The sequence below is a fragment of the Centropristis striata genome, chromosome 21, assembly GCF_030273125.1.
Source record: "Centropristis striata isolate RG_2023a ecotype Rhode Island chromosome 21, C.striata_1.0, whole genome shotgun sequence".
Taxonomy (NCBI): Eukaryota; Metazoa; Chordata; class Actinopteri; order Perciformes; family Serranidae; genus Centropristis; species Centropristis striata.
Window position 1 is genome coordinate 22,824,049 of NC_081537.1, and position 26,720 is coordinate 22,850,768.

Below are 26,720 nucleotides of genomic sequence, written 5' to 3' on the forward strand. Positions count from 1 at the left end.
AGTGTGTGTTTGTGTGTTCGAGAAAGTGGGAGAATAAAAGGAGGGAAAAGGGAGTAAGAGATTGTTTTTATGTGCATATGTGAACGTTTTGCAAGCTGTTTCTCTGTTGTTAAATGTGCATGTTCTCATGTCCTTTGAAATATAAATAATTTGTGTATGAATGTGTGTGTGTGTTCGTGTGTGTAGGTGCGTGTGTGTGTTTTCATCTGATCCATCTTCGTGACACTGGCAGGATTAGGGCCCTCCATCAGTCTCTTGAGTCTGACAGCGTGACCCCCTGTGACCCCCTGTTCACCTGGGTCTTACTGGACTGTGGGAGCCCCCTTATCTCTGCTACTGTCCTGGATCTGAGCGGGGGATGGATGTGAGAAGGAGGGGTGGGAAAAAAAGAGCGGTGAGAAGAAGAAGTATGACAGAGAAGCAAAGATATTTAGTTTAATGCAACATAATAAGCAAATGGTAATCCTTCCTTCTAGAGTGTCTGTGGCCTTTGGTTAATTCACTCCACATTTTGTACCCATTATTGCCACTGAGACAGTATCTGCTGCCCAGCTGACAGACAAATAAACAAGACTACTGGTTCCTTTCCCCCCTGCTGGTGCCGCCAAGAACCAAATCGGAGCAGCTTCTGTGCAACCAGGGCATGAAAGAGTACAACTCAGCTCTTTTACTTGAGTACAGATAGATAAATGATTACCATCATCAATAGTAAAGCCACAGCTTTCAATCTTTTGTTAACTTAAAAAAAAACCTGTACTTGCAGTAAAATACTGATGCATTAAAGTATTTACTCTCAGGGAGGAAAACTCATCAGTGGTGAAAAACGGGGGAATAATGGGAATCCTTTAGGGCGGCTCAGGAGCATGAAAATATTTTAGCTATCATCTTTAAAATATGGATTTAAAACTATTTTTAATACTACGAAGTAATGTAAGAACGGCATCAACTGAGATAAGAAGCAAACAGTCAAGAGAGTGCAGAGAGAGCTGGGTTCAAAATGATATTAATGTGCATTGCATCCACTTTACAATAATAATAATGTCCATAGATGGTTCAAGCTTCAGTCTCTAGCTCAGGGGTCTCAAACACAAATTACCCGGGGGCCGCTGCAGGCAGTATGAAAATGGCCAAAAAAAAGACAAAAAAAAAAAAAGACACAAAATTACAGAAAAAAAGACACAAAATTACAGAAAAAAACTAAATGACTTTAAAAATAACACAAAATGACAAAAAAGACACAAAATGACCAAAAAAGACAGAAAAAAACTAAATTACTTTAAAAAAGAAACAAAATTATTTAAAAAAGACACAAAATTACCAAAAAAAGTAATTAAAGGGACCTTCCACACACAACACGGTAAAGTGCCATTCATATAAAACTCACTCAAGGTGGGGGCCACAAAATATCGTCCCGTGGGCCGCGAGTTTGAGTCACATGCTCTAGCTCATGTTGTGTTTGACACCTGCCTCATTTGCTCTCAATTAACACACTGTTTATAAGCTTAAAGTATACTTGAAATACCCTTAAATTTGTAAATCAAATACTACAGTGTTATGTTGAATTCCTCAAAGATCACTGTTTTTCTTGCATGCCTCCAGGGTAGTTCTCAGTGAATTTAAGTAAATTAAAAGATGCATTTACGAACTCTGACGCAACTCAAAGCAGAATTTAAGTCTCATTTATCCAGTCGTTTGCTCACTACTTCCCAAACATGCATTTTTGTTAAAACGGTACTAATTAAACCTAAACTAATTAAACTAATAAGCATCATGTACAACCTGTAATAATATTGTACAGTGAAATGTGTTATGTTTATGTGAACTATAGTCCTTGTTTTCTGCATCTTTCAGGAGGTCAACTGTAAACACAGAACACTGGGTTAGAGCTGGAAGTGGTTATTAATAGACAACTTGTTTCAATCACAATTTATAACACACAATAGAGTGTAAAAAGAGCTTCAGGCAGTGAGAGATGTCGGTGAAATGGATGGTGTGTACTGTATTATTTACTTTGCCAACAGTATTACCTAAAGTCATTAGCAGTGTTGGCTGGTCTGAAAAATGGACTGGATTCTGAGTCTGCTGAGCCAACAGAGAAGGATGCTGCCAGCTCCTGACTGTGAAAACTTGTCAAAATAAAAGCAGAAAGGTGTTTACGTCCTCTGCATGAAAAAGTCAGCCATCATGTTGGACAAGCCAACTAATGGAATTGGTGTTAATTGATCAGCAAATGGTGGAAATAAAAACAAATAGCTCATAATAATGAGCATTCTCTAAAGCAATGTAATGCCTGGCCACAATAATGCAGCTCTCAGCATTTTTATTAATGGTTCCGTTGCAAAGACTTGGCTCAGATATTAATATAAAATCTCCGGATGTCTGACTGACTGACCGATCCATCACTGGAACTATTTCTGTTCCAATATTATCCCAATAATAGGAATAATCTGCAAAATATCTGCTGATTGTGCTTGAAATCATATTGTCTGCTAGTATTACAGCATTTATACATGTGTGTATGTGTGTGTGAGGGGGGAAGGGGGGGGGGGGGGGGGGGGGGGGGCACAGGTGCTAATAATCACATATGATCACATATGATTGGAATCAGGTGTTGGCAACAGTTTCTTGCTATTGTGAGGGAATATTATAGCTCTCTCAGGCTCTGGCCCCTCATCATCTCCCATTGTGAGGCTGTTTACCATTTTTCCACAGTCAGATTTTCTGAGACTATCCTACAAGGTTAAAGCCAGTTTATACCACAATATGACTGTCTCAGATTCTAGGCTTTGGATCATTTTTAAAAGTAAATGCTAGCGAGAGCATGGAGGTCTAATGCTGCGTTCGCAACAGCTGTGACCGAGCAACGAGCTACGAGTCATTTTCAGTGGAAGCCGATGATATAAAGCCACTAACAGACAAGGAATTTTTTTAAGCACCGCAATGACGTGGGTGAAGCGTCAACCAATTTTATATGTAGTTGCTAACCAGGTTGACCAATGAAACATATATATTTTAAATGCATATTTGCTAAACTTAACTGTAGCTAAGATAGCTGATGCTATCTTAGCTACTAATGGCTCTCTCCTTATGACATTAAAGTAATAAATGTATCCTAATCTTAGCTTAATGTAACAGATTTTCTTTGGACTTCACTTGGATGAAGTAGAAACAAGCTGTAAACATATTATCACCTGTTAGCAAACAGCTGCGTACAGACACATCTGGAAGACATGGTGCAACATTAGTATTAATTTGGAGTTGTGTTTGTGTCCACCTAATAAATGTACTGTAAGTCTACTCTTCTTTCTGCTCTCCACCAACTCCTGAAGGACATATTTGGCTCTTTAGCCTCTAAATGCTTCACTGTGAGCAACAGTTAAGTCAACTCAAGTCAATTTTATTTATATAGCCCAGAATCACAAATCACAGATTTGCCTCAAAGGGCTTTACAGACTGTACATGGTACGACACCCTCTGTCCTTTGACCCTCACATCGGACAGACTTGCAATAGATGTTGTACAGAACAAATCAACAGAGTAACATTTTTATCTTCTGTTTGGTAGTATACTGTGTGTTTTTAGGGCCTTTTGGCTGAAAATTGTTGCCTGCTGCAGCAGAAAACAATACCAAGCGACTAGAGTGAACTTAAACAGTGAAGATGCCTTAAAACAAAAACCATGAGCTGAAAGATCATGTGTCTTCAACTGCCAGATTGTGTCGATTCGCCCTGTACAACATCAGGAAGATCAGACCCTACCTTACCGAACAATCCACACAACTTGACATCTCGCTTAGACTACTGCAACTCTCTACTGGCAGGTCTCCCTGCTGCACCACCAAGCCTCTGCAGATGATCCAGAACGCGGCGGCGCGTCTAGTCTTTAACCAGCCCAGGAGAGCACATCACTCCACTACATCTCTTCATCTCTCTGGCTCCCAGTCGCAGCCCGCATCAAATTCAAAGCCTTGTCTCTTGCTTTACAAGACAGCAGCAGGAGCAGCTCCTACATATCTGAACTCTTTGTTCAGGTCCACACTACACTCTTCCAGTGAAAGACGTGTGGCTCCTCCGCCGCTGAAAGGCTCTTCGTCCCAACCCGGACTCTTCTCCTCTGTAGTGCCCCGGTGGTGGAACAACCTTCCAAACTCCATACGATCTGCTAAACCCCTCTTAATTTTCAAAAAGAGGATGAAGACCCAGCTCTTTACTGATCACCTACAAACATAATCAACACACAGCACGGACACACGAAAAAACAAAAACAAAAAAAAAACCTGCACTTGCGTCCCAGAAACACTTACGTACTAAAAGCACTTATGTCCTAACAGGACTCAACATTATATATGCCACTTATTCTTGTGTTGTTTCTTGACTTCATCCTTGCTTGTGATGTATGATCTCTCAAATGTACGTCGATTTGGATAAAAGCGTCTGCTAAATGACATTGTAGTGCTGAATCGATCTGAGCAGAGTAATAAATAAACTCAAATAACTTTGAGCAACACCTATCATATAAAGGTAGTCATGCTATGCATTTTTTCCCCTTGTTCATAGTCCCACACTGTCTTTATAGACAGTTTTGCAGCCTACTTTCAGGCTGAAATAAACAGTTCACCCCAAAATTTAAAAATACAAATTTTCGCTTTTACCTGTCGTGCCATTTATCTTTGGTGTTAGTTGCCAAGTGTTGGAGATATTGGCTGAGGAAACCTCTGCCTTCTCTCAAATATAATGGGACTATATGGCACTTAGTTTGCGTTGCTTGATATGCCAAAAAATAAAATTTGAAAATTTCAAAAGCAACTGTCCCTTGAACCATTGGGTAAAGGTGCGAAACACACTGAAGACTGTTAAATTTCAATTAAATTTACTAAAGTTAATTTGTGCTTCATTGGGACACCAATGGTTAAAAAATGGATTCAACACCAACATTTCTCCTAGAATAGCTGGTTAAGTTATTAACATTATTAAAGTTATTAACTTTATTAAGGGCAAAAGTTTTAAAAAGCAACAAAAATATATGAAATACTTGAATTGAGAGTGAACTCTGACAGACTGTGGTGGGTTTAAGAATGAATTGTTCTTCTTGTACTGACATTGAATAAGTGAAATTTCTAAATTCTCAGTGAACCGAGCCCAAACATGTTGTCTCATAGGTCTCCAGCTTCCATTTTGAGTCATGTTACAACAACGAAAACAGCTAATCTTTACCTCACCGACACCACACCACGAAAACTAATTTCCCCACTGCCACAATATTACCGCATACTGTATAATATGAGCCGGACCAGGCTGGGTCTCACTGTGGAAGCCAGGCTACTGATTTCATTGGCAACAACATCAGACTTTAGTTCCAGCCACATTCTCACTCAGCTGTGGGCCACAGCATGAGTTAATACTTTATTCATGGAAAATCAATTGAAGACTGCTCTCTAGTGGTTTTCAGTTGGAACAGCTGAAATAAGGCTCCTCACTGAAGAGTCAGTCCATCTCCTCAAGGACAAACTGTCAGGCAGTGATTGGATTAGTGGCTTTCATAATTTCCAAATGTATTCAAAACAGGAGCACCTTAAATCCTGTGTCTTACTCAAGAAGTCCATAAAAAGGTAGTCATCAATCTTCTGCTGAAGGGTAGGTGTTGTGTGCAACAGCTTAGCAGCAGGATGTAGCATAACGGCCATGAAGAACAATCAGATACATTCACTTGCTTCCAATAATGTGCAACTGATGTGCTTTTGTACTTTGGCCATAGACAAATAAATCAATCCGGCTCCAAACACTAACCTCCCATCAATCATTTTTGATAGTGCATACCAAATTTCATTCAAATTTCAGGTTATTTTAGAAGGTAAGAATCTAGACCACAGGGTTGCGTGCTGGTATTATAGCGAGGGTGATTTCAGATGTGACCTTTAAGAGTATTTGCACGCACGCACACACAGGAAGCTGCACCACAGGAAACCAGAATCATCTACCCCGAGCTGCTGGTGATCACCTTGGCTATTTAAGAGCACTAAACACAAAATAAATCAAGCTAAATGCCTGTGCGGTCCAAGGAATACCCATGTTTTTGTGGGTGTCAGGAGGCACTGATCGGATATGCCTGTGTATGTGTGTGTGTATGTGTGTGTGTGTTGCTGTGTGGACAGTAGCACTATTGCGTGTTCATGGATTACCTTCCTTCCTGTCTGCCTCATCTTGTTTCCAAGCAGCGCAGGGCTGGACTTCCTGCTTTGGGAGCTCGGGCTCTTTGAAGAGGCCTACTGAGCGCGCTCCCCGGAGGGTTGTCAGGATCAGCCTTGGCCAACAAACACCTCAAAAGGGAGCAAACGCACTGAGCCAAACATTTCCTCAATCACTGAGCAGACTCTTTGGGGGTTTACACTCCCAGGGCAGAGGGGCACCAACTCCCTAATGCTCAGTGAAGAGTTTTATCTGTCAGGATGGACGGAGCTGTTCACACGCGAGTATGTGTAAACACAAACACTACTACACCCTGCAGCATGGATAAAGAACATTTTATCTTACATGTATGCAACACACACGCACAAGCACACGCACACACGCACACACACACACACACACACACACACACACAAAGGAGCCGCACTCCAACCACCAGGGCTGGGGAGTAACAGAATACAAAATGTATTATTAAACAAATGAAAAAGAAGGAGTAATTGTATTAAGTTATAGTTTAAATTGGTGGTATTCTGAATACAGTTAGTCTTTTAAAAAAATATTGAAAGTATAACTTTATTGTGCTGTGATTTTAACAAATTAAATAATTTTCCTGATTATTGACTTTGAGAATAATCCAGTCAAGTGCAGTGTTGTATCTGTTTTAGTTATTTGTATATTATATAATTTATATCATTTGGAGTCACAAAATGTATTCACCATAGTTGTGAAATTGGCCAACCAATAAAATTTGTAAAAAGAACATTTAAAAGTGGGATTCAATCCATAAAAGATTTAAATAAACTACTGCATGAATTTAAAGTGAAAATACATTTTCAGAAATATACCAAATCTATTTTTTTCCTGAGGAGTTGTTTGTTTTCCTTTCACTCATTAAGACTATATACAAAATATATCTCTTCTTGTGCAAGAAAAAATACATGTAAAACACACACACACATGTTTTAAACAACACATTTCTTTACACAGCAGGGTTTCTTGTGTTTATTTCTATGATTTCTGCAAAGATTTGTTTTTCATAATGTAGCATCATCTAGGAATAAATAGGATCCTGGACATGGTCAAGAGTCAGCTTACTGCTTTCTTTCAGATTTTTATGCATAATTTTCTCACCAAGCGTGACGACCAAACAACCAGTATTTCTGACAATAAATAGAAAGAGACCGCAAACAACAGACCTTAAAGGCTTAAAGTTGAACTCCAATCCACTTCAGCAAAATAGGTGAAAACAGACACCTACAGTTTCTGAGACATAATATATATATTCAAGTTCTGAATTACAGGCATGATCACTGGGAGTGGAAAAAATAAAGTATATTTAGCATATTTATCTAAGACAAGCCAAAGCATGTTATGGATTGCTGCTGACATTATCCTCTCTATAATGACGATGTGCAAGCGCTACATTTCTCTGAGGTTTTCAGTGTGAGTAATGTGAGGGTTAATGCACAGTTTGCCCTGTCAAAGCCACAGCAGCACAGGGTATGACAAGACGCAAAGTATCTCTGATGCGAGATAAATTGCCAGTGACAGCCTCCATTATGATAATTACCCTGTGTATACATATAAAAGTGAAACCCTATAGGGTTCAGGGTGCGGTCAAGCCGGCAGCAGAGGAGGGCATGATATCATGTGTGGTAAAATATGCAGTGCCAGAACAGGCACAAGAAAACAAATGTCTATATTTAGCTGGCTGACGCTTTTACGATGATGGATACTGTACCGAGTGAGTCAGCCCTCAATCAAAACGGGGAAAAAAGGAAGAAGAGGAGGAGGAAGAAAATAAAAAAGGAAGGGGAGGAAAGAAATTCCAGATGTCAACAGTAAAGTTTGTCCAGCTCCGGTTTGTGGCCACTGGAGCTTTGTGTACCTGCCCCTGCTAAAGCCATTACCTCCGGCTGCAGCGCCGGGGAAGCTGCACAACAAAGCCAGAGAATTCTCGGAAGCCCTTCAATCAAGCTCTCCAACATCGTCCCGACACTGCTCCCTCTCCCAAGAACACACTGTTAATTTGCCAGGGTGGAAAGGAGGAGGATGATGAAGGTGTGTGCCCTGATCCTGCCGTATTGTGTAATGACTGAGCGTGTCCCTAAAGTACCTCCTTTGATAAGTAGAGTGTGTGTTTCCTGCATATTCTACTGTAGAACAGACTTCGTGTGGAGTATTTCCATTTTTATAAAACTTTAAAAGAGTTCCAAAATTAAATATACACATTTTTCCTTTTACCTGTTGTTCTGTTTATCAGGCTTGATTATTTTGATGTGATTTGCCAAGTGTTGGAAACATCCGCTGTAAAAATGTCTGCCTTCTTTCGAATATAATGGAACTAAATGGCACTCGGCTTGTGGTGCTAAAAGTGCCAAAAAACACATTTTTTAAAGCTCAACAGCAATTTCTCTTTTCAGAAATCATGACCCTGTTATTCAAGATACTCCACAGACCTTCTGATGTGGGGACTATTTTCTTTCTTGTATGCAACGTAGTTCCTACATTGAACTTTTCAAAAAAAGGTTTTGTACACCACTACATTTCAAAGACAACATTGTGCTTTTTGCTTAACTACAATCATTTATTTTAGCATCAAATTACTTGATTAAGATTATGATGAATTTATCGTCTACATTTTATGGACAAAGGTACGGTATACAGACACACAAACATGCCAAAACTTGATTGCTGAACATCTTATTCAAAATTTAGTTGTGTTATGATAACCCTTTGCCCAAAGTCAGACTGCAACAATCAAAGATAAATAAAAGGTACTTTGAAGGGTAAGTTCAGTTACGAAGCTTAAACCAAGTTAGTTATTTGCAGTTACTGTTGATTTGAGTTACTAACGGAGTACATCTCGTCTTAAATACCATTTGGTATTTGATACCATTTGGCCCTGAAACATCTAGTTAGCGACAGGCCAGTGACATCGTGGAGGAAGAGGGTTATTGTGAAAAATAACCACTGCGATATTAAAAAGGTACACAACTCATATGAAGACTGCACAAGTACTGAAGGAGTTGGGACAATCACAGCTACCCACCAGCTTTGGGAAATACTAGTTAATGGACACAATTCCAGTTCTTTGAATATATTAAATTAAGATTCCCTTATTAGTCCCACAATGGGGAAATTCACCCTCTGCATTTAACCCACACTAGTGAACACACCATGCTTAGGAGCAGTGGGCAGCATATTTCTGTGCTGCTGTGGGGCTGTGTGGGGGGGTTAGGTACCTTGCTCAAGGGTACTTCAGTCCTCGACCCATCAGTCCTGGGATTCAAACTGGCAACCCTTCAGTTACAAGCCTGATTCCTAACCTCTAGGCCACGGGTTCAGCCCTCATTTCCAGTAATAAATCTACATAGATTTGCATAAAGAAAGGATCATTCTTTCCACTCCTGTGTTAACAAGAGTATAAAATACTTGTAAAATCTCCCTTTAAAAGTAGACTTTCACCTTTTACTACAGTAAAAGTAGTAGCAATGGCAGTAGTAGTAGTAGTAGTAGTAGTAGTAGTAGTAGTAGTAGTGGTAGTAGTTTTTTCTGCATGTGTGTGAGTTTGTATCCTGTTATTGTTCTTTGTGTGGGTGTCATACATTAAAGATTAGGGGGTTCAGATTGTGGTTTCCAAAACCATCATCCTGTCTTCCAAAGCCCTGCTCAGTTTGCTCGTCACCTTGTGGATGGACATGCTTCATTTCCAAAAATCATTCCATGTTCTTCTTCCCATGGCCGCGCTTTAACCACATCCAACCCCCCCTCTACCTCTACCACCACCAGCACCACCAGCACCCCGACTCCTCCGTACAACATCCCTCCTGTTCCCCATCACTTTCACTTTGGATTGAGCCGAACCAGACGCTGTTCGCTGAGTGTTGTATAATGTGATGATGAAGCCTGGGTGGCTCTCTCATGTATCTAATCCAACCGTTGGCTCCCTCAGGGGCTTTCTCAGAGATGTTTTGCAACCACGAAATGAGAGACAACTGCCAAACAAGTCGGTGGAAATATGATGCTGCACACACGGCTTGTTACAGCAGCGACTGCCAAAGACATTAGCCCTAATCATCCTCACTGTTTTTGTTTCTCTTGAGCATGGCATTCAAGATGTTACTTAATGACAAGAAGGTCTCTTAAATCATTCATCGTTTACATTTTTACAGCAGAAATGTGAGAATTTTACAGTGCAAAAGAAGTTTAAATCACTTCTGCTTTTTATGACATAGTAATGTTGCCTCTTAAATAAAACCTCACATTTTTAAAAAGTGCTCGCATATAAAAATATAACCTAATGTCGCCACTTTTTTTAAACTGATGAATGAATGTGGCAATAAAATGTTACAACAATCAAATGATGGTCATGAAACTAAACTGTTTTCACCTTTTGAAAAGTGCATTTTAAATAGGAAAGCCTATATAACAAAAGAGACATTAAACATGCTGATATATTCTGCTGTCTGTTGGCTGTGAAGCATTTTATAGTTTCTGCTAAAATCATGACTGGTCACTCCCTTCTATGTTACTGTTATTTAAGGGGAGAAAGTGTTCAAGACACCATGGGAATTTAATCTTTTTAGGTGCAGAACATGCAGTAAAGTAAAGAGTGAAAAATGCAACAGATTGTCTAGTCTCTGATTATTCCTGTGGCAGAAATGCCTTAAATTAGCTTATTTAATCAACAGATTACTGTCAACATTTAACTTGCAACCCTGAGAAATATGGGGAAATTGGTTATTGCAATTAAATATGCATTTCAGATGACTTGTTGCAGATTTACAACACATGCATTGCTGTGTTCCCCTCCATTGATAGGACATTATTAGGAAGTATTGAATGGCCAATTCTTTACTCACTTTGTTGTATGTAAATCTAAACCTGCTTAAGGCCTGTTTGCACCTGATGACAGCTCAAGGACCAGTAAACAACAATGCCAATACATTCCCACAGACGGCTGCCTCATCATGTTTAACAAGAGCTTGATGCAACACTGCCCTCTAGCTCTCACTGAAGGAGCTTCAGGGGAATGTGGGACAGCCTCTTTGGCTTTGCGCTCACTCAGCACAATGTGGTTTCTCTCTAGTTTTGACAACGGCTGACTTTTAATTAAAAGGTCTGGTGATGAAATACAGTTTTTTACAAGTATAATGAAGTTTAACTTTGTCAATAAGGTCACATCTGATCCGTGCCACAAATAGAACAAAAGATCATTGTAGTGTAATGTTCAGCTGGAGAGATAATTTAGGTACAAAACGTTTCTTTATATGCTACAGGGATCCAAATGGAGACTGTTTTCATGGACAAAGATTTTTTTTCCATGGGATGCATATTGAGAATCAATTACGAATCATGGAAATTACATATTTTCTTTGATTTAAATGTATATACTTTATGTAATATAAATGATCAAATATGTAAACTGTACGTCTTTCAAGCTTCAGAATGAGTAACAAACACTTGTCTATACTGTGGACACTCATTTTGTGTTTACGCTGATAAAAACTCAATATACAATCTCCAGAAGTGACAAACATGTACAGTAAGTTATCTTGGACAACATGAGAAGCTTTATCCATGTTTGCATTATGACTTACCCACGATGAGTTGAGCAGAGAAATCTAGTCATGGCATCCTGGCACTTCAGCAGCTGGTGTGAACATGGTGTGATCTTCCCCGAGCGGCATCCGAACCTTAAAACATATGAGCAAAATGAAAAGATCTATTAATAATTATTTCTCCATCGAAACAAAATTAAACACGGCCATTTTCACACCATAGTACTGTGAGTATCAAAGCTTGTGTGTGGCAAAAAAAAAGACCAAATGTGTAGGAAACTAACCAGGTTTAAATGTAGTAGTGTGAATTCAACCAATCAAATTAAATGTAAAAGAAATAACAATGTTTCTTCCTTTATGTCAAATCTGCTGCGTAACAGGTATCATATTTTATCCCCTCTCCTTAGCTTTGTGGTGTTTTATTGCAAGTTTCAGCTCATTATACCAACTTTATTGTTCTGGTCCACTACACAGAGCACTGGGGAAGTGTCAGCAGGTGGCAAAGGAACTGTCAACTGGTGGGAGGAGGTATTCAGGCCTGGGGAAAGCTGGACTTCTTGCTTTTAGACTAGTGAGTAATATTAGCTGCCCTGCTATGTTTTACGTTGCTGCACTTGCTTGCTGTGTGGTTGTGTTAGCAACATTGTTAACTCGCTAGTTTTCACCAAATGTAATGTAATCATAACAAATGCATGTACATGTGCAAGTGTTTTCATGCACAGGCTTACTGGGGCTCAGCTACTGGCGACTGCCAATTGTCCTCAATAATTTGTCTCAAGCCTATAGCTAGAACAGGTCATGTGATATGCTACTTCAGTACACTTTAGTAACAAATATTACATATAACATTTAATATCCTAGAAGCTGGCTACCCCTGTAACCGTTTGGCCACAATTACACACATTGACAGGCTTATGCTAGTTTTTGACCTCATCTTGTTTGTCAGAATTCGTGGTTAAGAGGCAGTCCTGTCCAAGAACACAAAATAAAAGCACACACCCATTTGGCCGCAATGGCTTCAACATGTCTAGTAAATTAAATTTAATACCCATTGTTCATAAAGGTTTCGAATTGGATAAATTATATTGAATAACCTTGCAACTTTGCAGCAAATTCAGTAATAATTGACCCTTTGGCACAAAACGTGGACCTCTTTTCAGTGAACTCTTCATTTTAATGAAACAAAAAAAGTTTGTAAAAGTTTGTGGGACACTGGGGACACTGGTCCTGTCCAGTGCTTTGAGTTGTTCTTGCCAGGTAATTTTACAAGCCCCTGTGAAGACAGATCTGACAGGAGAGAATGGGGACGAGAGAGCATGGGAGAGTATAAGAAAGAGAGAGATGATAGAGCGCCTTAACATGTGCCAGAGAGAATAGGAGTTCTTCTGGAGGCCAGAACTGCGTGTTGCTAAACCTGAGCCAGAATAAAGGCTTCGCTGTGACCTTTCTGCTCCCCGCAGGGAGCAAGAGTGATGGCTGGATGTCAAGAAGAGAAAAAATGAGTAGTTAAACCTAGAACTCATTCTCCGTTTCCAACTCCTGCAGGTCAGGTGCACTGTGGGGCCTGGGGTATGTAGATTCATAGGTTGAGTCTGACTTGTGCGGAGGATTCTTGTTCTGCCAAACTCCTGTTGACATGCTTGTCCATGCCAATAGAAACATTTAAGGCTCCTTCTACTGACCCCATGATCAGTGACCCGTGAACATTTTTCCGAAAAAGCATTTCAGGCAAAGCATGGAGTAAACGGAAAAAGGAAAAGCAACCGACAATTCTTTCCGGCCAAGTGAAATGAGCTGTACTGTGGATCTCCAACACTTGTTCCGCAGCTGGATGCTCAAACCTCGCTCTGATGGTAATTGAAACTGGCAGATGTAATCATGCATCAATACTTGAGAAACTCTTCAATATGAATAGGGCTTGAAACTTTCTGGAAGAAAATAATGCCTTTGTGTAGTATGGGATATAAATGATAGATTAGTAAGACTGAATGAATTACAGTTTACAGCACAGTGAAACATATCCTCATAAAAGTCAAAACTTAACCTTTGTACTATAAAGGCAAACATTTAATAGTACGAGACATTTGAAACTGCAGCAACACCTTCATATTATTGAATCTTTTATTCAAGAGGCCAAATGGCTCAATACCTCAAACAAGTCGTTAACACAGCACTGGCTTACATATTGCCTCACAAAGTTAAAGCTGTTATGACCAACAGCTTTTATTAACGTTCAATATTCAATTTGCTTTCAGCTCTTTTTGGGTCCCTACCGATCCAAGAAGAATATCCGGCTTGTTAACTGCTGAATGCAGAGCTAGTTGCCTTTTTAGGTTTGCAGGTTTTAGATGCAGGACAGGTAGCATAAAGTGGGTTTATCTGAGCTTTTTCATTAAAAACAGCTGGTTGATGCATCCTAAAACAAGGCTGAAAAATGAAAACAGTAAAGTTGTGGGCAGTAAAGCAAAAACAGAAAGCTGAAAGATGCTAAAACAATCCAAAGAGTTTGGTTTTAATTCCCTAGGTTTTTCACCATAAGTGACACCTTTCAACATTAGTCATTTGATCCATTATTAACATAAAAAGATTGATTTATGCAACTTTAGGTAGGATAACTCATATCTTCATACAAGCTAAAACTTGTTTCTGGATTGTAAGAGTCTAATTAGTATCTAATTATTGAATATTTTTGTCATGTTGTCAAGGTTTTAAGTGTTCTTAATGGCTGACTGTAGCAAGATGTTGAGAGAAATCTGTCTTTCAAGTAATTTGTTCTAATAAATAACGTCAAAGTTTAGTAACTGACAACACAAATTGTTCCAGACACGCCAGACAAGATAAGCTCCCTCGTGATGACGTTCACCACATTGTGAGAACATGAAGTCATGCTGTAACGTTCAGAGTCAAAGGAACACAGGCGATGTGGTAACAGAACACATAAAGGTTTATGGCGTACAGATATCATTTATCACCTATCATTATCATTCCATATGTTTACACTCACCCTGCAGCCTTATTAACCACACCCACATCTGTTCGGCAGGTGTTGGCATGTTAAAAGCTATTATTAGTACAACAACTGCCTGGTTTCTTATTCATAAAGAATCTGAGTACAAGCAGTTATTTTAAACTGGCTGAAACCATGGGGAAACTTTATTAGTAAGTCAATCACCCTCGGCCAGTATATTTAAGCAATAGCTCACGACAGGCCGTGGTATGTTGGGATTATACCACCGGTAAGGGGCGTTGTTTGGCCCGACGCAAAGCCTATCCAAGAGTCAAAATTGGGCCAAAAATACCTTATTATATACAACATCCCTACATTTATTAACTCTGCCAAAGAGGTCCTGTTTGTTTGTTTTCTGTGTGTGAGCAGGATTACGGAAAAACTAGTGATGATTTTCATTAAACTTGGGCAAAGGGTGTAGCATGGGCTATGGAAGAACCCATTTGATTCTGGAGCAAATTCAAATCACAATTAACACTGCTACATTCATGTGATGTCAGAATAATCACAGAAATTAGTTTTTAACTGGGAAAATTCACGTTACCACCCCATCCAGTTGGGACGGCAAAATGGGGCATTGGCAGAGGTCTGTACTCTGAGTGCCCTTCGAGTTTATAATATGATGTATGGTTTCAGCAAGTGAGAACTTGTATTGATTAATTTGACCTTTTCCTCCATAAAAGATATTGTGACTTTATGTGAAGCTGTTTTATGGGATTTAAAATGTCAGTATAGTATGAATTCAGCTAAAGATTCAAATTAGTGTCAAATTAGTATTCTAGCGCAAAATTACATATATTTTTTTATGTTTAATGCTCCTACACAGTAGTGGTGGAGTATTAATTAACATGAGTCACTTTATGTGGTATGTATAGATGTACTGATTGCTCAAAGTGCACACCAGAAAAGTTCCAACTAATCTGACATACAACATATGAATGTGTAACTTTCTGAAGTGTTTCATTGAAAAGAAAGAAACTGTCTAAATATAGTCTCCATCTTGACCTCGATATGATCCGTACGACACCTGATATTTTCTGTTGTTGTCATTGAGAGCAGTCACAGTGTAGAACCATGACTCAAAGACCACCAGAACAAGGTCACGCGATGCTCAGAGAGGACCCCTCTGTTTGCATTCACTTGTCTCTCCCCATGTGAGGTTGACCCAGATTACGCCACCCATGCATTGCTTTCTCTCCCACATCTGTCTCCAATCGACAGTAAACCAACCGAGACCATGACCACTCATTATTCATAAACGAGTTACTTTCGTGCTTTACACCAGTCCGGTTACGTCATATTTGTTTATGCTGTTTGACAACGAGCCTCCGTCGACTGGAAAGGCCACATTGTGAAACATTTATTGAGGTTTATTTCCCAAAATGGGCTCCCTGTTGAGTTAGGTCGTCCTGATTTACAAAGAGTAATGGTCAGTGTGATTCTGTTAGATCACTGTTAAGATGTTTTGGAGTTTGTTGTGATGAGGGGCAACAGAGGTTTTACTGCATCTGTCCAGTGAAGGCCTGTGTTATTATCTGCACAGTGAAGGTTGTGTTGTGTGTAACCACAAGTGGGAGCTGTGTGACTGCGTACTCCACTTCATGTTCAGCCATCTAACCTGAACCACCTTCACTCATGTCTACAGAGAAGAAAAAACAGAAATGGTTTTCTGCTGAAATCCAGCTCATTAATCATGAATTTCCACGGATGTCATAGATAACTAAGTGTATTCACAGAATCCTGCCATGTAAAAGACACAGAATGAATATATTTCATTGTTGGGGAAACAAACTTGCTCCACAGGTGCCCCTTGGACTTCTGTACAAATATAAATCCGCTGAATTTCATAGAGAAGTTCAGCGGGTCTTTTTTTACATCATACAGTACACAGATGGATTGTTGTAGCTTTTGGACAAGAAAACACTTAAATTGATCTGGAGAAAGGACTGTGAAGTGGCCTGGTCAAACTCTTACAGGACCATCTCCAGAGCAAACTTGGACGTGTGTTTGGATACGTTTCACACAAGACACAGTCTGTTTCAACACTTGGGAACCTCTGCGCTCCTTGCTGGAGGACAATTTAACATCCGACTCAATAAACAGGAGTCACTGGTGTGTTTGCACGTGTGCGTAGAAGTGCATATGCAATTGAGGAGTGGGAAGTGTGCGTTATGTGTGACTTTGACAGTTTTGTGCACTTGTGTCAGATGAGGGACGGTGCACAGTTCAACCCCTAAAGCACATCTTGTTTAGTTAAGCATCACAGTGTTTCTGTGCTGCTGTCTTAACCCTCCCTCCCTGATGCTCATCACTCAGCCGCTGCTAGCAGGGGAGACATAAAAATGACTGAGACGCCCACACCCACATACACCAGTCACACACAGCCATACTGTTCTTAGTTTGTACACACAGTCTGAGAAAGTTATGCGTGTGCACACACACAAACAGGATGTGCTCACAGTCTATCATGACAGCTCCCCCGGCTAAATCACCATCCTCTACGCCATTGAATTTGAATGAGCATGGCAGTCAGAATGACTAAACAATTGTCAATGAAGCCTGTCGACTGTTTGTCCTGCAGACACTCCGCCCCAACGTGGTTCCCACTCTTTTTTCCAAGACCTTTCCAAGACTGCACTTGCTCACAAACGGTAATGTAATTTACCGGTAGGCCTAGTATTGACGCACTTAACCCCAGTTTTGTTCCTCCTTTTTTAATGTTGCAGGGTTTGAGATGAAGTGTCTCGGATTCATTACAAGTGATAACTACACCCATAACTGCCAACTTTACTATAAGGTCGTCTGGCCTGCTCTTCTAAAAACCCACATCTATCCAAGTTACACCTATGTTATGTGAAAGAACATAGTAATATATTAGGGAATTTTTTTTGTTATATTGAAGTGTCTATTGTGCCTTGGACAGCTGTGGTAGCCAACTAGAGATGAGACGGATGAACTTAAACTGTATTTTTAGGTCAAACGATCCGGTGTATACACCCAAACATTAAATCATTAAAAGGCTTGCGTGGTCACAATGGCTACTTTATGTAGACAATGCTGGCTGCCACTTTTATCTCCTTCCACTGCCTATTGTCAGTTAGTCACACAGTAGTACCATAAACCCAACTTCAGTAAGGTATTTTAAAATGAAAACCCACCAGCGTAACGTTAGTCAGCTAGCTAGCAAGCTGGCTAGTTTCCACTGAACTTCACTGAGTTTTACGCTCGCAGCTCTGTGGAATAAAAGCCTCAATGCCAAAAAGATTGCTGCCAGTCTGTTCAGCTCCATGTCTGGTGTGAACAGCTGACATAGGAGCCGAAAGGAAAAAGAAGCTTTTCCCGTTCCGCTTTGGCAAGTGTTAAACCCGCTCTGAAGTGTCATATCGTGCAGCTAATCCAGTCAAATTCCAAAGAAAACAAGCACCTAGTAGGAACGTGTGGGGCTAGAAAACAATAAGAAATTTTAGAGACAAGATATATTAAAATGACTGGATGTTTTATAGAGGTGTCAACATTACTGCAAACTAGTCATTTGGAAAAAAAACCCTGCCTGATAAGACTGATAGAAAAAGAACTATTGCATTTATTTTAGAAGCACGATTTAAGAGCCTGAGACCGACCAACTTTATTTTTCAGGAGCCTCAAACCTGCGTATGCATTATGATTTTGTTGCCATATTATAATATATTCTATCTATTACTCCACTCCAATTAACAGAGAAGGGTAAAATATTTGTTGTTTGGTAGGTGGCTCCAGCTATGCCCTCTCCTTCTCTCTATTCTGCCTACTTTCCATTACTTGCTTGCAAAATAAACACACCACGCCACAAGAATGTTATCCTAAACTTACTAATTTGCCTTGATTACATTAATATTTTTTTTTTGGTTGAAATTGCCCATTTCCCCTTCCTATTGCAGTTGTTTATTTTCTTTTTCCCCACTCGCGCTGTGCTCCTCCTTTCCCCTCCACATGCATTGCTTTCACTATTAGAACACAATTAAGGGTGATTAGTTGTCAGACGGATGCCCTGTACTTCCTGTGTGTGTTGGGGTGTTTATATTGTTGCTTGTTTATGTAATCACGAGAATAATAAAGAGAGGAGTCAAATATGGGGTGATCATATAGGATCCACTAATGAGGCTTAGGAAAATATAAAAAAGTAAATGGAGATTTCATGCATGTCCCAAACATAGTTTTACTTTGTGATTTGAATTTGAACATTAAATGTGAAGATCTTATCTATTATGTATGTTCTGTGCACACACAAGTTGTTTTTTACACTCTCTGAAAGCTGTTTTGATGTGGAAACTTATGGCTCTTAGTTGCTATTTATTGATGTTTGTGCATAGAATGAGTCCTCATATCAAAACTGTTTTGCCGCTATGATGTGTTTGTTTAGTTTTGCAGTGTTTGGAAAGACTGGAGCTTCTGATCCCTGATGTTGGCCCTCATATAACCCATTGCTCATAGATGTAAAGACAGAGATAAGATGGAAAAAAGAAACAGCTGGGAACACACCACTGATCTAAATTTTACGGCCCGGTTATAATTTCTACATATTTATCCAGTAAAATCTCGTAAAAATTCATCATTTTGAGAGAGGTTTGACTTCACAGCACGATCAGCGTTTATAGCCATGATAAGAGTTCAAACTCAAATCCCTCACAGTGATGGAAACGCAACAAAGCCCACATGGCTCTGCAGAAAAGAATCAGGAGGTGCCTGAACATAGTAACAGCCTCTGCTGGCTATAAAGAAATTATGGCCAAATCATGTTTCAGATGCTCAGATGTCAGCCTGACATGCGTCATGATTTTGCGAGGCTGTGAATCCCTTTATTGCTATTTGTGTGCAATGAAAAGCCTCCGCTGGCTCGCGGAAGATATTAACAGGTGTTTGTCTGTTTTGTGAATCTGTTGCAGCTGCGTCATGTCAAAAGAACACTTCTTTACATTTTTACTCAGGTCGTAACACTGCTGCTATTCAGCATCGCTTGAAAACATATGGTGCTCACAGCCTTGACCGATACCTTATATACTCAAGTAGTCCTAATTTTCCCGATGATTATTTATACAGATTCGGGATCGGGCCCGCTGCTCTTGGTGAAACCAGACAGTCCATAACTCACGGGGCCTGAGAATCAAGCTTTTAGTAGTTTTTTTTTCCTCTTATCGTAATCCCATTGAAATCCGCCCTGATTTATTGTGTTTTGAATTATGCTTTGCTTGTCGGCTATGTCATTGCTCGGAGGAAAATGGCAAACTGTTTCAAAGCTTGTCTGCGTTCCTCTCTTGCACACTTGCAGGCCAAAATGCAAGAACAGAGCTCATCATAAAAAAGCCGATCAGAACCTTCACCAAAAATTTGACCTCGGTGAAGACGTAAACATGATGAGAAACAAATAAAAACCATGGATTAGTAAAGAAGCAACTTTCTGATTCTGGGGCCAGAAAGAAAATATAATGACAACAACTCCTGTTTGTTTGCGTGCTGTTGAAGAGTCTTCTTTTACATGGGGCTCGGAGACATTCTTTACTTTGATGAAGGGGCTGGCATTCAAGGAAGAGAGAGAGAAAAAAAAAGAAGAAAGGAGAGAGGGGGAGCTACAGAAGAAGAAGAAGAGTGAGAGATTAAGTGTGTGGATATTCTGGCAGAGAGCAGAGGCAGCATGCCAACAGAAACTCTGTTTTTGTGACACAGATACACAAAGTTCTGCACAACTCTGTTTATGGTCACACACACACACACACACACACACACTGCTTTCCAATTGTATAACTGTTTGTTCATAGACATATCTTATTAAATAATAGACAACTTAATAAAAACAATTTAATACACAAGCTTAAATATTTGGAAAAATCAATATGGGCACCTTTTCAAAAGCAACAGTGTTTCACAATAGGTGAGGTCGTTTCACCAGGCTTAACAATATTATGCTAAGAAGCGATTAATATCAAAAATAATGTTTAAACAATTGAGGAGGCATTTAAAACAAGCTTCAATATTTTAATCAGATTTCACAGTAGAGTTAGGTCTGCTATTGAAACACCCATAAACAGCCCTTCCTGACTACGTCTGTATTTGTACAGCAAACACAATTACAGAGAAACATGGTATTTCACAGAAGAGTTACTTTCTGACCCACAACAGCATCATTATGGTAGCGTTTTAATGACCTCACTGTAGACCACAGTACAATAATATACAATATTTTGGTTGATGAGTGTAAGCTACCGAACAGCTGGCAAATAAAATTAGAAGGTACAACCGTGATTATAAAGATGCGGTGAAAATTGTAATAAAAACAAAATTTAAGACTTATCACACAAATTAATTCTGTAAAAGTGAAAGAAACATTGTTATTCATTGTATTCTATAAACTTATGTCATTGTTGGGAGTTTAAATTAAATGAATATCGGCTTATTTAAAGAACATGTATTTCTATCAGTGTGGATAACCGTTATTCCAAGATACTGTGTCAAGACAAAGTTCTGGGACTAATCAAGGTGGAAACTTTCCATGGGGTTTAACAGTATATATGGGGGAAAACAACAAGAAATAATGGGAATAAAATGGAAATATATTTTGGTATCCTGTACGGATGGGAATAATTAATCGATGGTCGTTAAGAATTTAGTCGATCACGTGGAATTTTTAATCGATTTGTGTATTTTTTTTGTTTTAATTTGATCTCTGACTGCGTATCAGTACTCACTGAACTGAAACACGGCCGAGCGTTCAGTTCTGCGGCCGTACGTCAATAAGCCAATGAGCTGAGAATTAAGCTGGATAGAGCTACATTTTGCAAACTGAAAGTTGCAATAACAATTATAAAACAATTGGAGCAAAACTAGCTTACTGTATCAAACCTTGCTAGCATGAATTACTGAGTTTAATTTTATCCAAAACTTATTTAAACACAAAAAATACTTGAATATGCAAGATTACTGTGAAAACTAACCTCATGCCTCTTCAGGGGCTAAAACATAAGACATTGAACTACTTGACATTATATTTACAGTTTAATCTCAGTTGAGTTAGTTTAGATCAAGTCTCTTTTCGTCCTTTCAAAATAAAAGCATCAAAACAGGCTTTTGCATAGTATCTTATTTTGCCCATGTATGCATGCAGAGATTAATCGATTAATTGATCGTTAACATTATAGATAATCGAGTTGACAGGTTTCTTCCAAACACCCATCCCTAGTGTCCGTGGCTGGTGGGATCCTACTGTAATACAGCCTGTAGTATGTCAAATACATACAATATGACTATCCAAATGTGAATGGAAAATTTGAAAACAATGTGTTTTCCCCCCAGTTAGTTCACTAGTAAAAAGGTACAATCATTGTATTGAAATTGTGAGAGAAAAAAATTCCCAAGGCAAACTTTTCTTGGAATTTTTTCAGGAAATAGACATTTTTAGACTTTTTGCACACTTTTGAACCATTGCCAATCACTTTTATACCTGTTGTTGATCCCAAACCTCATCCATCATGCTGCACAAACCAGCATGAGTAAGTAGTGCTACAACAAGACCCTGACCCCTCACCGGCTTCCCAGCAGCACACAAATACAGTTTGTTAGACCAGATTGAAAGTTGCTGTTTTTAGTCCTTACTTAGTCTGAGGTCATTTTAACAAGAGTTCCTGCTGAACAAGGCATGCTAATTAGGGAATATGTTAATCCAGCTTGATCTCTCTCAGAGTAAAAGAATGTTACAGAGACAGGACTTGGTCTATTTATGTGGTCTGCGTGTGCTGTGCGTGTGGAGCTGCATTCACAGAAGCCTACGGGGGATTTGCCTATTGAGCTAAATCGTGGCACTCTTATCTCTCCCGTTTTGTTATCTTCAACATGGTAATTGCTGACTTCCAATCACGCTTATTTTCCCTCTGATATAAGGACTTTTCCTTCTGAGCACCGAGTTTGCTTTGACTTCCCTTCCAAAGTCAGAGCCAGCCCCACCTCCACATTGACACACAAGAAATGCCCACAGGAATACAAGCACACGCAAAGACAGAGACAGACACATTACCGTATGCCCTCTGTTCATGCCAAGACTGAGGTGGAAATCACTTCTACTGGACCCATTACCGGACACAGTCTGTCCCACAGCGACTGCAGGGTGCTCATTATATTTTGTACTGTATGTGAAAAATATTATGCCCTTAAACATAACTGCAGGCTTGAATTTATTTCATAAAAGGCATCATTAAGGGGAAATAATCTGGTTCTGCTTCATCATTGGTTAAAGGCAAACAAATAGCACTGATGTGTTCTTAACTGGAATACAAGCGTATATTTATATGTGGCTCTTTATCAGCATATTTCCTCATCTTTAAAAATAGAAACTTGTTCTTGCCTTGTGTACAAGTACATCACATTGTCTGCCAACTATGACCTTGATACAGAAAACACCATATATACACCCTCTGTGAAACATCAGCTAATGTGTCAGCGTTTCTGTTCCTTCTTGTTCTCCCAGGAACACACAGCCACAGCCCTGCGGTCCCTGGCTTCCCTGTGCTGAAGGGGGACTGCACCACATGTTGTGTCGCGGTTAACCGAGGGCCGACCACTTTAAAAGAGTCTAAATTGATGCAAACCATCTTGAACTAATCCCTCTGGTTGAGGATGAGAGAATGGGGATAACCTGGTGGATTAAGCACTTCACCACAGATATGGTGTGTGTAACCTGGGCTGGTTACATGGCGGTTGACCACAATGATCAAACTTATGAATCTGTTGGTATCTGTTGGAAGTGGTTTGGTTTCTGACAACTTTGTTCTGTTAGAAAACAGGCCTGGCATTGAAGGTCAAACAGACCCACATGAAAATGAAGAAATATGACAATGTGCATGGTTAGATGTTTGTTAATCCTTTGCAATCAGAGTGTTGCACATTTACACTCTACATACACGACAAACACCACCAGACTGTCTGTCTGTTCTGCAGTCAGCACTGCACGTTAAGTTTTTGGACAAAATTTTTGGATGTGAAAATGCTGCTGATGTCGCTCATCATTGTCACCCAGACGGTTCAATCACAGTGGAAAGGGGAGAACAAATACCACAAAAACCAACCGTCACACGCAGCGCTGAAGAACATCAACAGTGGAAGATAACTTCCTACTGCTGGCCACAAAGACCAGCAGTGAATCTGTCCTTTCTCCCTATGTGTTTCAATCTTTCCCTCATCCGAGGGAGGGCCAGAGGAAGTACTGTACCTGGGTGTTTTCAGAAGAGTTTTTAAGCTAGGCAAAAATTTGAATTTGGTCAGCAATACAACCTAAAAAACAATGTTCCCCATCTCTCAAGTGGTGTTCAGTTTCCTCCTCATCGTGTCACCTGCAGCTATCTCAGCTAACACCATGCACACACCTGGTCAAAAAGCATTCTTCCTTTATGAATACAAGTTAGTGTGTTCATGCAAAAAGTTGTGCACGCTATACACATCTGGACTTTGCAGTGATGTATGCAGTCTCTATTGCTAAGCTAGCTGTCAGTTAGTACCGCCAAACTGTAGGCATGGTAAACCAAATTTCTCATTTTCTTCTTCTATATCTGTTAATGGTAGACTTATCAAAACATTTATATAACAATGGTGTGGCTATGATTAACGTGAACCGAGTTGCTCTTGATGATGAACCCTCAAGTATTCCTCACCTACAGCTGCTGTTTCAATAAGCTCGAAGCATTCTGGTATTTGTTGAGTTCATCGTTTTGTATTTCTGCCAATCACTTGCTTAGCACCAAATTACAGATACACAAAGTTAGCAACTAACTGGTAAAAGGAATGATGGACTGCACTTATATAACGATTTTATCCAAAGCGATTTACACTACAGACTGCGCTCATTCACCCGTTCACAAACACATTCATGCTGTTTCCGGAGGCTACCTTAAACACCTGCCACCATTGGGAATTCATTAACACACTGATGAACGCAGCATCGAGAGCCATTTGGGGTTCAGTATCTTGCCATGGTCAGGGCTCGAACCACCGACCTTCACGATCAGTGGGCGACTGCTCTACCAATTGAGCCACAGCCGCCCGAACTGGTGAACATGGTGGAGCACTAAGAGGCTATGAAGCTGCATAACTCACCTTTGAACAAGTTGAAGACACAATGAATATTGGACTGGGGGGCTGGATGAGTGAAACAGGAATGGTTTGCCAACATGTTTACCATATCAACTTTATAGGCTCACAATATGTCAATTGTTTTTGTTGTTTACAGCTTGTTGCACTGTCCCCAACCTATGAAAAAAAATCCTAAAAATACTTCCACTGTTGAGTCATTTGTAATGTATTTACTTTTTCAATGATGAATAAGGAATGTGTAATTGATTACGTTTTAAGTAAGTTACCAAACACTGTCACAGGCTTTGTGACAAGCACGGGCCACCCAGAGAGGAACTTTAAAGGCTCAGCTAATTTGCTAGAGATGATACAATTACTCCCTGCTTCGCCTCAACTCCTGGTATTGATGACAGGGCGTTTTTTTTGCATGACACGGGAGAAGAAAGAAGGTGGCAATGGAGATGTGAGTTTGGCCTCGCGACTGGAACACTTGAGTTCAGAGAGAACGGTGCCTGAGTGTGATTAGCGGAGCTGCAGTGATGCTTCGCCAGCTCCAGTGAAGCCAGCTCTCATCTGTCAGCATGTGTGTGTGTTTGTATATGTATTTAGATGTGTGTGTGTCGAATAAAGCAACAGACTCAGAAACAATATGACCACAGAAAAGGACGAGGTGGATGCTGTAAGACAACTGTACAGGAGTGGTATGTCTGACTGCCATTTGAAACTGAAGCGTTGTGTGGCCCGGCACCATGGTTTCAGAGTTACACCCAAAACAAATAAACAAAGGATTGTGCGCAGCGTGTGTTTGAGAGATTTTCAACCTCCGTGAATCTCACTGTGGCACACGCGTGCACACACACTCGAAGGTAAAAATGACACAGGGCTTAGAGAACTCTTGCGGCGTTTCAGTTCATTGGGAATCTCATGGAAACGCGTCCATCACATTCCTAACACTTCACATCATGTGTCATAGCTTCCAGTGGCTGTGATTCAAATATAGCATGTGACGTGAGTCTGTAATGTTTTGGAAACGCAGGTATAAAAGTCAACAAGGGAAGGGTGTGTTTTCACGAGGGTGTAAAATTGATACCAGAGTCTGTTTGTAATGTCACTTTGATCAAATTTCTTTCATTGTTTGTGTCAAGTGTATGTGTATATCATTTGTGTATTGGCACCTGCGTTCAGTATACAAGCAAATTTACTCCAGCAGTGTATAGGGTTATTGTTTTTCCTTTTTTCTATATTTGCATCTCTATTTATGCTCAGACGGGGCACTGGGACCTCTTCATCCTCTCCAGATTTTTGTCAGCTAAGGTTTCGGAGGTTAGCTCATATGGAAAGCTGATTCCAGAGCTTGCTTCATCTCACATGGTTTCAATCACCTTTTCCTGCAGACCTCGCAGGTTCTGAGGCAGACCTTCGCTCCAGGACTCCTCGACCTGGACCAGGACGGGCACTGGGGAGCAAAGAAATGAAGGGGAATGACGAAAAAGAAGGCAAAGGAGGAAGCAAAAGGACAAAAATGACATTCCCACACCTCTGTGCTCCTTTTCTTTCTTATGATGTAGTCTCTTTTTCTTCAGTCTTGTCTCCTATTGTTTCCTCTCATCTGTGCTCTTCCCGTAACATGTCCTCATCTCCTCTTATCTTGTCTTTTTTTTGTCTCGTCTCATATTTTATTCTCTTTCCTTGTCATGTCTCTTCTCCTCTTCTTTCCTTTTGTGTCCTTTTCTCTCTCATTTCGTCTAGTGTCACTTTGTCCATTTTCATCTCCTTTTCTGTAGTCCTGTCTTGCCTCACACTAGGGCTGGGCGATATAAAAGACATATCGATATATTTATAAATGTGATATGGAATTAGACCATATTGCATATA

General features: G+C 39.9%; 1 long non-coding RNA gene across 1 annotated transcript in view; it reads right to left on the reverse strand.

The window, feature by feature from the left end:
• The window catches only part of LOC131959086 (uncharacterized), an 87,030-nt gene that overhangs the window by 28,136 nt on the left and 32,174 nt on the right, over window positions 1-26,720 (reverse strand). Inside the window, exon 2 of the long non-coding RNA XR_009389382.1 lies at window positions 11,789-11,884. This is a non-coding gene — a long non-coding RNA (uncharacterized LOC131959086). The remainder of the gene's footprint in view (window positions 1-11,788; window positions 11,885-26,720) is intronic.